Raw genomic sequence first — 10,919 nt, forward strand, 5'->3', positions numbered from 1 at the left:
TTCTAATCATGCGGCATGTAATCGGGGTCACAGGAATGAATAAAACCATGACTTGAATGATGCCTCAGGGGACTGGGGCCGTGGCCGTGGCCCAAGACCCAACTGGCTATATGCTGAAGTGACTGCCTGGCTGGCAGGGCAGGACCAAGCACTGGAACTTGAGCCTATGAGCCGGCCAGTTGTTCCAATGCAAACCCACTGAGTAGAACATGAGCAAAACAGGGAGAAAGTGTGTTTCTGTGTAACTGCACTTTATGGAGGAGCTGAAAGGAAAACAATAGCATACAAGTGCTCTTGTGCTAATGATGATTCTGATGATGACATTACATAGCACATTTGTACAGAAAGACTCAGCATTTAGGGGTGTGACCTTTCCATTTTGAAAGAGAGAGAGAAAGGATGTAGAGAGAGAGATAGAGAGAGAGAGATTTGTGTGGCAGTTCTGAAATGAACTGACATCTGTTTAAGTGGTTACACAACAACCAGGTTATGGCATGGCAGCTTGCTAAACTACATCGTTGGAATTTCTCTTTGTCTCCAGAATCACTAAGCTCTTCACAGTAGCCTTCACCTCTTGCAAGAGGCTTATAAACCCCTACAATTTTATGGGAATTCTTGGAGTGGAACTTTCTGTGTCAGTATTAAATTCCTAGCATTTCTAATCCAATTGCATGTATTCAGATCAATTTAGAAATGGAGATATAAAAATAATGATAATATTTCTGTTGTAAATGAATGCCTTATACTTTGAATAGGCCTACAATATGCTACCCAAAATAACATAGTGATAAAATACTCATAAGCAATATGATACATGCATTATTTGATAAAAACAATTTAGGTCTATTGTTAATACTTGCCATTTATATAATCCACATTGATTGATCTACTGTTGATGGCTGACAGCAAGACCTGAGTATATAATATAATGTTTGTATAATAATATGTTTGTGCTGTTAATACGTGTAACCCGCATTACATGTAACATGTAAGCATTAAGTAGCCTTTATGTTAAAATATTGCCGTTAGAACAGAGGGATTTAATCAATCCACATGTGTCATTTTAGTCAACTTCATCATTTGGATTTGTGCAAGCGCGTGGGTATGTGTTTTGTGTAGGCCTATTCTAACTAGTCTGCGTGTTTTTTTGTGTGTGCCGTTTTTGCAGTAGTGTCCATGCGCCGCTGGGCGAGACTGCGCTGTGGTTGTGTGCAGAGTTCCCATTCTCCCAACAGAGAGGGAGGAGAGACTGCGAACGGGAGAAAGGCCGCCATTACTGGGAAGCTGGGGGAAAAATACATTTACACTCTCGCATACACGCATACATACACACACATTCTCTCACGCACATCGTTTTGCAAACGGCTTGTCCGAGGGAGTAAAACTAACTAATATGGAACTGTCGGGAGGAGTCGCATTGTCGAGCCATATGCTGTGAAAGCAACTTAAACGTGGCTCGGCAAGGGGACAGGCATGTCCAAAGTGTTTTTGGAGCGCAACAAAGGAAATAATAATTGGTCAAAAAACAACGTGGTGAGCCCAGAGGAAGACGCAGCGACACAAATCTCTGATTTTTGTTCCTTCTACGCCCCCTCCTTTCAAACAAGAAAATCCAGTGGACCACATACCGACATCTAGGATTGTTTTTTCGCCGGTCGAAGCCTGTATTTCTCCCTTTTAGCATTGGGGTGGAAGAGAGCAAGAACCAAGAAACTGGGAAACAAACTTTACGCGACTGAAATGGAAGCGTAATTTGGATAGGAACACTGTTTACGCATCAGCAAAAGAAAGGGAACTAACTAAGCCATTCTAAAGACCTTTTGTCGAACTGCTGTCTATCTTGGCTTTATTCTATTTTTCCTCCCAGCCGGCCCGGGGTTTGCTACTTCAGTGTCCAACAGAGACCAGCAGCGTACAAGAGGGAGAGTAAACCGGAGAGACGGAGGAATGCTATGGTATGTAACGTTACCAGTTTTATTTTTTATTTCGGATGTCAGTGTTTTCCAACTTAAAAATAACACTGGCAATCGCGGTGTTTATTGATGCACTGCCGAGGTTGAAACGTGAACTGCTCGAGCTTCCATGTGTTCTCAAACAATCGGTTGAAGAGGAGTTGGTGTAACGTTAATAAAAAGTGACCCTGTTTTGGTCGAGGGAAAATGTGCAATGTAAAAATAAAAACAGTTTGGTCTGGACTATCGAGACTTTAAGTTAAGGGAATTTGTCTCCAGGGGTCTGCAATTCCATGCCATATACTTTAAGCTACTCCGGCCCTACCCAGCGTACTTGTTTTTATTTCTTTAGCCCGTGTGTCGCTTCGTGCACTTCCTTTCAAGCTGAAATTCGTTGCTCAGGTCTATGGGTATTCAAGGCAGAAAATCCAAGAGTTTTAGCTGTCAAATAGCCTTTGAGTAGAGTTTAGATTGTTAATAAGGCACGTGAAACATTCTCATTCCCACCAGCTGGTCTGGACACATGGAGTATTAAAACTTCCATTTTACTTTTTCGTCTTATCGTCGTTGGGTCTTTTCAGTGCTTATTAACACGATGGAAATCGGTAGAAGTCAGTGTCAGTGTGTTCACTTAAGCAAACAAGCAAATATGGAATTCGAAGGGATTGCATTGCATCACCCATGAGTGTATTGACGTTTCCCTCGTTCCGAGAAAGAACTGAGAGACTAGTGGTCAAGGCCTCTGTTCAGATTCGGATAAATACAAAATGTGGGAAGGCCTTGCAACCCGAGCCTGCAGCCCACCAGGACCTGACGCCGAGATCTGTTTTGACTCGGACGTTTTTCCTTCTCTCTGATTGTTTGTATGTGTTCACTTTCAATATCCAAACATATGGCAGGGTTGGTATGATTATTAAACGCACGTTTCAGAATCGTGATTTTATTATGAATGGACAGGAGGATCTTCCCATGCGGTTCTGCTGGAGTCTGCGTCTCTCGACCCTACGCAGAAAGGGTGAAAACCCTACCGTAAACACATATTCAAAGACAATGGAGCCTGATGAACGACATGGACAGATGTGCTACCATATCACGCATCAGTCAGAAACTCAGTTGACTGGCCATATCCCGTCCACTGCTGCATTTTGGTGCCCGTTTGAAAGTGAGCTTTGTTAACGTTTTTTGTTGTCAGGTGCCGCGGCTCCCTAAACAGTGCTGGATTTTAATTAGTGGTTTTGTATTATTTACCCATGATGTAGACCGCAGATTGTTATCAGGCGCCCTGACATTATGATGTCAAAACACGCATCTTATTGGCCCATTAGTGAACTACTGATTAGTGAGACAAACTGATTTTGAAAGTCGTTCGGTCGTACCTTTATAACAAGAGTTTCCCCTAGCGCGTACGAGGAAAATGTGAGGAGCTGGATCCTTTTCCTGTCTCTTTCCGCCCATTGAATAACCCAGACTGCAACACTGGAGGCATGTTCACCGGGCATGTTGTTGGAGACGGTTGACATTTGTGTGTGTGTGTGTGTCCCGCACATGACGTGGTTGATTTTCTTGATATTAAGCAACCCATAGCACTTCAGAACGCCCGTCTTTGGATACAATGTATCATAACATTCATTGATTGAAGTAGTTTCACAGGAACAACCCCAGATTATTGATGTGGCAACATTCTACAGAACTGACCACGCGTGTCATGTAGACCTGGTTTATGTGTCTGGGATCTTCTGTCTGTGAATAGTTCTACTTTCACCATGCAGATCGTTCTCAGTAGAGCTACCTTCATGACTAATGTCAGTAATGTGAGCATTGCTGTGTTGTGTGTGTGTTCAATTGTAGTCAAACCAAAGAGCAGTAGCTATTTATCCATATATTGTGTTTATATTTCTCACAGACTGAATATTTCTCACAGACTGAGTTTTCCAGTCTACAGTCTTCCAGTCTGTGTGACATCAAGTGTCTGTAGCTGTTTTTATTTCAGACTTAAAACCAATCATGTCTTTGGGAGCAATAAGGAAGGCTGCATTTGAGACTGAGAGCATGTTGTAAGTGGACCCCAGCCAGCGTGATTGAGGTATTTGGTAGCCGGAGGAGTCAATGGAGTTGAAATAAGCCCAATGTCCTTTGCTAGGGGTCACTCAGTCAAAAGTTGATCAAATCCGAGGCAAATTCAGAGGGGGGGCGAAATAATATCTGCCCTTTGTCGCCGGGCTGTGAATCGCCTCGAGATGGCATACTAATGATTAACTTCAGAGCTGCTGTGACTTGGCTGATTTATGTTTAGTCATACAGTATGTCCAGCAACTCCTCTGTTGGGAGAGTGTGTGTGTGTGTGTGTGTGTGTGTGTGTGTGTGTGTGTGTGTGTGTGTGTGTGGTATGTTTTGAGTGTATACAAATGACCACACCTTGTGTTAACTCACAACTGAACAACAGCATTCCCTAGCTGTCAGAAGCTATTCAGCGACCAAGCTCACAAGCATTCACAAGAAGTACGATCACTTTTGGCCCACTAGTGACACCGTAGGAAAGAGGGGAAAAAAACGTGAAGGAATCCTCAGCCTCAGCCAAATGCCAGGGAGTGTTGTTATTGCGAGTTAGAGGGAGGAAGTTCCTCTGTATGAGAGGGCTTGCTCTGGGTCTCTGCCCGAAGCGCGACACTGTGGCGGACAAGACCCAGATGTGGCCCAGACCAGAGTCATATAGACCCTTTCAGCAATAAAAACAAAAACAATGCTTGAACGTTCTATTTGCTTCCCAATCTAATTCCTCTGCATTAAGATAACATATGGAATGTTAAAACGGAAGCCTTGTGGGGCCAACTATGATGCTGATAATGGAACTCTCTTGAAAGGGTCTATTTTAGTTTGTACATATGTGACCTATTGTGTTTAGATGCGAACGAGTGACTCAAAAATTGGATGCAATAGTAACATTTGCTTCTGTTTTTTTGTATGCTGTTTTACATTGGCATGTTCAGTCCAAAATGGCGAAAGCGCTATTGGCAAAAAAAACCCACCAGTTTCGCCTCTCGGTACTTCTATACTAGTCTCTGGGTCAGAACCGTGTCGGAGCCAGACCCAAGCTGGATTCCGCATCAGGTCAGAAGCTGTCCGACTCCTCCCTCCTCATGCTCCTGTAATATTGGAACTCCCACCCACAAGCCCACTCCTCCGTTGTTGGCCGTCTTGGAAATTAAATTCAAAGTCAACGTAAACTTTATATTGTCATTGCTGTACATACACGTTTATATAGTAAGATGAAACGGCGCTGCTCCAGTTCAACAGTGTATGGAATGCAGGGAGTGAGAGACTCTTTACAGACAAAATAGCACGTTTCATTCTTTATCCATTTCAATATCGGCTTATCGGTGGAAAAAATGACCGATACCGATTATTATAAAAATAATAAATATCGGCCCTAAAAAAAATCGGCCCGGCCGATAATTGGTCGACCCCCTTGTTAACTTCACCAGCTGACAATTGGATCGGCCAAGTTTGGCTTTCAGAACCTGCCGTTGTGAGTCTGTGGTGCTTTGGATAAAAGTGCCAGCTATACCGTTCTGCTAAATACCAATCAGAGTTGTGCAGAATCATCCATAAGAAGAAGCACCCTGTTCCCTCGTCCTTCCGCCTCTGTCCCCAGGACCTTTACCCCTCACCCTGCCCGGTGCAGGCAGACTGCAGTGCTTGTAGATAGATAGATAGATAGATACTTTATTGATCCCCAGGGGAAATTCAAGAAAGTGTAGGCCCCTCTGTGTTGGGTGACACCCCCCTCCTAGAATGCAGACGGATCTAGGCCGGCAGTAGCTCATGGCAGCCCCAGTGTCATCTGGTCTGGCGTCGGTGCTGCCGCGAGCCCCTGGGCTGTAGAAGCCAAGAATGCAGGAAGAGTTTCACCATCTCCCAACTGTGAGGCCCCCAAGCACTAACAATAACAGAGATGTGCTCTCTCTCTCTCTCTCTCTCTCTCTCTCTCTCTCTCTCTCTCTCTCCATTTCTCTCCATTTCAGTTGTTCTGGGTCTCCACCCCGCCCCTTTCACAGATATTCATAGAGTTTTGAGATTCTGCACTTTCGTGTCTCGTGAAAGTCTTTTCTAATATGGGAGATGGGGTCGTTAGGGTGGCAAGTCTATGGGATTGTCGGCCATGTTTCTTTTTGCCGTTGAGAAGTCGTGGGAGAGTTTTTGGGGATTTGTCAGTTCTTGCAGGTATGTACAGAGGATATAGTATGTCATGGAGTGATTGTATGGTGGAGGGGAGGGGAGAGAGAGATAGAGGGAGATTTTTTTTTCTGATTCTGATCAGTGTGAGGAGTAGGAGTGGCCGCTGGCTTACTGTGAAATGCAGGCGCAAACGCACAGAGCCGATAGCATGGCCTGATAAAACCGCCCGGACTCCTGTAAAAGAGCATGTGTGTGTGTGTCTGTGTGTGTTAGTGTGGGTGTGACTGCATGCATGTGTGTTTTACAGATGAAATTCCTCTTGTTCCTTGGTGTGGTCGGACTTATCAGTCATGTGGTGCCAGAGCATCGGCACGAAAGGCATTTTATTTCCATCAGGGTCATCAGATGGCAGCTCAGCTTAGTCCAGCTCAGGTCAGGTCTGGGCCCTGCTCTGGCTCGGCTGTGGCGCAGGTTTTGGCTAGAGGGCAGAATCTGCTTGACAATCAGCAGCTATCTGTCCATGCTCCACCTTGTCCTGTCTTGTAGCGCGCGCACACACACACACACACACACACACACACACACACACACACACACACACACACACACACACACATACACACACACACACACACAGACAGACAGTGTGTCTTTGTGTACCCCCCACACAACCCCCACACATACATAACCCCCCCCCCCACACACACACCCAAACACACACTCACAGATTAAAGCGAGTCTTTCTGTGCTGGTCTCCTAATATGGCCCCTGTCTGGGTCCTCGCACTTGTTTGTCTGTCCCCCTGTGCTCTCTGTGGAGATGTGTGTTGATAAGGACCGGCGCTGTCTGGTCATGCTGTGGGAGGAAGCCTCGCCGGCCTGCTTAATGGACTTCCATTTGCACCGGCAGCGGCAGCAGCGAAGGAGTGCAGTGGTGACCAGAGTAGCCATCGCCCGACTGATGAACCGGTGCGCTTGGGGCGGCTAAAGTGAATCATGTCTGCTGTCTCTCTCTCTCTCTCTCTCTCTCTCTCACACACACACACACACACACACACACACACACACACACACACACACACACACACACACACACACACACACACACACACACACACACACACACACAAAACCTCTCCTCAGGGTTAATTTTCTTCAATAAGAGCCTGCGCCTCTCAGCCGGGGCGAATGGAAAGCTGTCACCTGCTGCCAAGCGGCTCTGATTATTAGTGCTTAGTGCTCGCACACACACACACACACTTCTTGCAGTGCCCTTTCGCTGGTCGACCGGGGACGCTCCATCAGGTCCCGACCTCAGACACATGCCTTGTTATATCCAGGAATGTGCGAGAGTGACATGCTCTTTTATTTCCTCCAGGAAGTTGATTTGGGACCGACTTTTCTTGACTCTAATTTCTCCATTCTCGGTGAGTCTGTGACCGGGTGGCAGCGGTTTGTGGGTTTTTTGGCAGGCCATTTCACTACTCTCCTGTCGTAGCTATTTCTCACACCATTGTTCTGTGAGTTGGATAGCTGGATGGTTGGTTTTTTTGTTTTGTTCCTCCAGTCATGTCGGGCTGTTACTTTGGACTGTTGACTGACCACAGTGTTGTGTATCGGACAGGTGACTGTTTGTGACTAAGGGTGTCACGATTTCGATTTTATTTCAAAATCGATCGAAATTACATCTCAATCTCGAACTTCGAACTTAAAAGTAGAATCGACGATGCAGCCACACCCTCAATGTCACGTCCAGCATGTATGCCAAGACGCACAAACACACATGCACGTGCTGAACTGCAGCGTCAACACTCCTCTAATTTTAGGCTGCAGCCAGTTAAAATATAGGCCTACACATCAACCTACCGAAATCAAAGCCCCTCTTGCTACTTTGAAAACACCGGTGTGGAAGTATTCGTTCATTCACGTCAATTAAAACTAACTTAGCCTACTCAACTTAGCAAGTGAAAAGATGGTCTAATTACAGTCCAAAGTTACTTTAAGGCTTAAAATGCACATTTATAAGTACATATTCCATGAAGACTAACCTTGGGTCTCTTCGGAGTGTGCTGAAACAATCAAATTAACATTCTGTGTTGTTTCATTTTACTATGTTCATGTCTCTGTTTTAGCCTAAAGTTAGTTCTGTTTACATTACAACCTCGCGGTTGGAACGGTTTCAAAGCGGTTTCAAAATAAAAGCCCCCCCCCCCCCCGAAAAGGAAAAGGCCAAAAAGAGTAAATAAAATATAAGGAATGCATTAATAGTAATATTTCAAAAAGATCGAAAATCGAATCGAATCGTGACTTTAAAATCGAAATTTACATTGAATCAAGGATTTGGAGAATCGTGACACCCCTATTTGTGACTGACCACAGTGTCGTTTTGATGGATGAAGAGGAAGGCTGTGTTCAGGCTGTCAGTCAAAATCAGCTTCATGGGAATATCTAATCGGAATTGGGTCATATGTAGCAAGAGTGAACAGCCAAAAATGACATCAAATGACATCACATCTTTCAGTACTATTCAAATAACAATTTTGATAATCCGTCTAGATCTGACAGCTCTGAATACTTAATTTTTACTTAATTAAAACCAACCAACTAACTTAGGAATTCACCGTCCACCCTGCAAAATGGAAATTTGCGTACTGTAGGCAAACCATTTATATTTCTATCCTGTCAATTGTATAAATCCTGTGACGCAGTTTTAAGTTGTTATGAGAGTAAATTATCAACCTAATTTTATCATCCTCTATAATTGATTGACTTGTCTAATGTCAACATTACTTCTGAGTCAACATTACTTCAATGTCATTACTATAGCAACATAGATGAGAACAATGATGAGCATAGCCACACAGATATTGGATCTAAAGTAAAGGTAAAGGGAAGTGACTGGTATTTAGCAGACGCTTTAAAGGTTGTATCAGCGAATGCAGGCCCAAACTAAATTGATCACATTCATCTAATCTTTCCTAACGATACGCTAGCTGCCCGCCCCACAAGCAAGCTGTAAAAAAATGTGTCTCTGTATGCAGCCTAGGCTCTGAGATCTGCACAGAAAAATAATTGCTACCAATAATTGCCATAATTTACCATAATTGCCAACCTCTCAAAGGCAAAATAAAGTGTTCCAACCAACAACCGACGAGATGTGCGTTCAGGAGAGTTTAAATTGTGGGGGGTGGAGGGGGGGGGGTAGCGAGCTAGCTCTCTGTTTTGTTTGAACGTCAACAGAAGTGACGTTACCCCGCCATCGCTGATACAACCTTTAACAGGGCTTAACGTGTTCAGGCCCTGGGCCAGGCCGTTTAAGATGTGAAAATAGGCAATTAGCCTATATGATGTCTTCAAAAATGTCTGATAACTTCAGGCAGAGAAATCCTCCAATTGCCATCTGTCACATGGGTAGTCAGTCAGGAAGCAGTCAGTTCTCTGACAGCTTGTCATACTGCATGGTCAGTCAGGATGAGTGGATTTTGATCAGATATGCCAAAAATTGGATTTAGATCCAAACATTAGAATCTGAACATAGGCTGACCATTTCTCCATGGTGCATACAGTCTTGAAAATAAATTTCAAATCCTTTTTTATTTTCTTTCTTACAAAAACATACACACACACACACACACACACACACAGGCATCCACACATCAAATGACCTTACTCCAGCAATGCTGGGAGTGACTACATGTAATATCTGACTGTGCGATGTACAGCTTAATTGGTTTTGTTTCTCGGGAAAAGGACAGGCGTTTGATTTGAATTGAAAAGGCTGCGCTGCGTTTGGTTCGATAAAGCCAGGAGCTAATTATGGAAGCTTATGAATGTGCAGGCCCAGATTACTGTGCCGCCCAACTGAATGGAAGCCTTGTTCTGGAGCCGGATTACGCTGCAAGGGGAAAAGAGCATTTTGTAATGACTATCTGAATTTCTATTAGGAAATGCGCTGGGGGTGGGTAGGGGGTGGGTAGGGGGTGGGTGGGGGGGTGGAGGGGGTGGGTAGGACCCGTGCCCCCCAACGCACTCACCCATCTGCTGAAGGCTACAGGTCTGTGGGTGTGGGCGAGATGACCTTTCTCTCTCTCTCTCTCTCTCCCCCTCCCTCCTCCCTCCCTCTCTCTCTCTCTCCTCTCTCTCTCTCTCTCTCTCTCTCATCTCTCTCTCTCTCTCTCTCTCTCTCCCCTCCTCCTCCCTCTCCCTCCTCTCCTCTCTCTCCTCTCTCCCCCTCCCCTCTCCTCTCTCTCTCTCTCTCTCTCTCTCTCTTCTCTCTCTCTCTCTCTCTCCCCCCTCCCTCCTCTCTCTCTCTCTCCTCTCTCTCTCTCTCTCTCTTCTCACTCTCCTCCCTCTCTCGCTCTCTCTCTCTCTCTCTCACTCCCCCTCCCTCCCTCTCTTCCCCTCCTCCCTCCCCCTCTCTCTCTCTCTCTCTCTCTCTCTCTCTCCCTCCCTCTCTCTCTCTCTCTCTCTCTCTCTCTCTCTCTCTCTCTCTCTTCTTCTATCTTTTCTCTTTTGCTGTCTCATGTCTCTATTTCTGCCACACCATCTTTTATTTCTGTCTGTTCTTCCTCTCTCTGTTCTTCCTCTCTCTGTTCTTCTCTGTTCTTCTCTGTTCCTCTCCTACTTCACCCTTTCTTCCTTCTCTCCCTTTGTCTCTCCATCCCTTTATCCCCATCCCTGTAATTCTCTCTCTCTCCCTCCCTCCCTCCCTCCTCTTCCCTGTGGTGGTGTACATAGACACTCTGCCCTCGGTGAACATTCATCTGAAAGAGATCTGCGTCACCCAGAGAGC

General features: G+C 45.2%; 1 protein-coding gene across 1 annotated transcript in view; it reads left to right on the plus strand.

The window, feature by feature from the left end:
* Nucleotides 1-1,207: 1,207 nt before the first annotated feature.
* The window catches only part of arhgap35a (Rho GTPase activating protein 35a), an 84,456-nt gene continuing 74,744 nt past the window's right edge, over nt 1,208-10,919 (plus strand). Inside the window, exon 1 of the mRNA XM_076282786.1 lies at nt 1,208-1,955. The gene's annotated coding sequence lies outside the window, so the exon portion shown is untranslated. The remainder of the gene's footprint in view (nt 1,956-10,919) is intronic.

Source organism: Alosa pseudoharengus, unplaced genomic scaffold, assembly GCF_046254945.1.
Source record: "Alosa pseudoharengus isolate Yale_2024_CS ecotype anadromous, Long Island Sound unplaced genomic scaffold, YU_APseudo_1.1 YU_APseudo_1.1_scf_13, whole genome shotgun sequence".
Taxonomy (NCBI): domain Eukaryota; kingdom Metazoa; phylum Chordata; class Actinopteri; order Clupeiformes; family Clupeidae; genus Alosa; species Alosa pseudoharengus.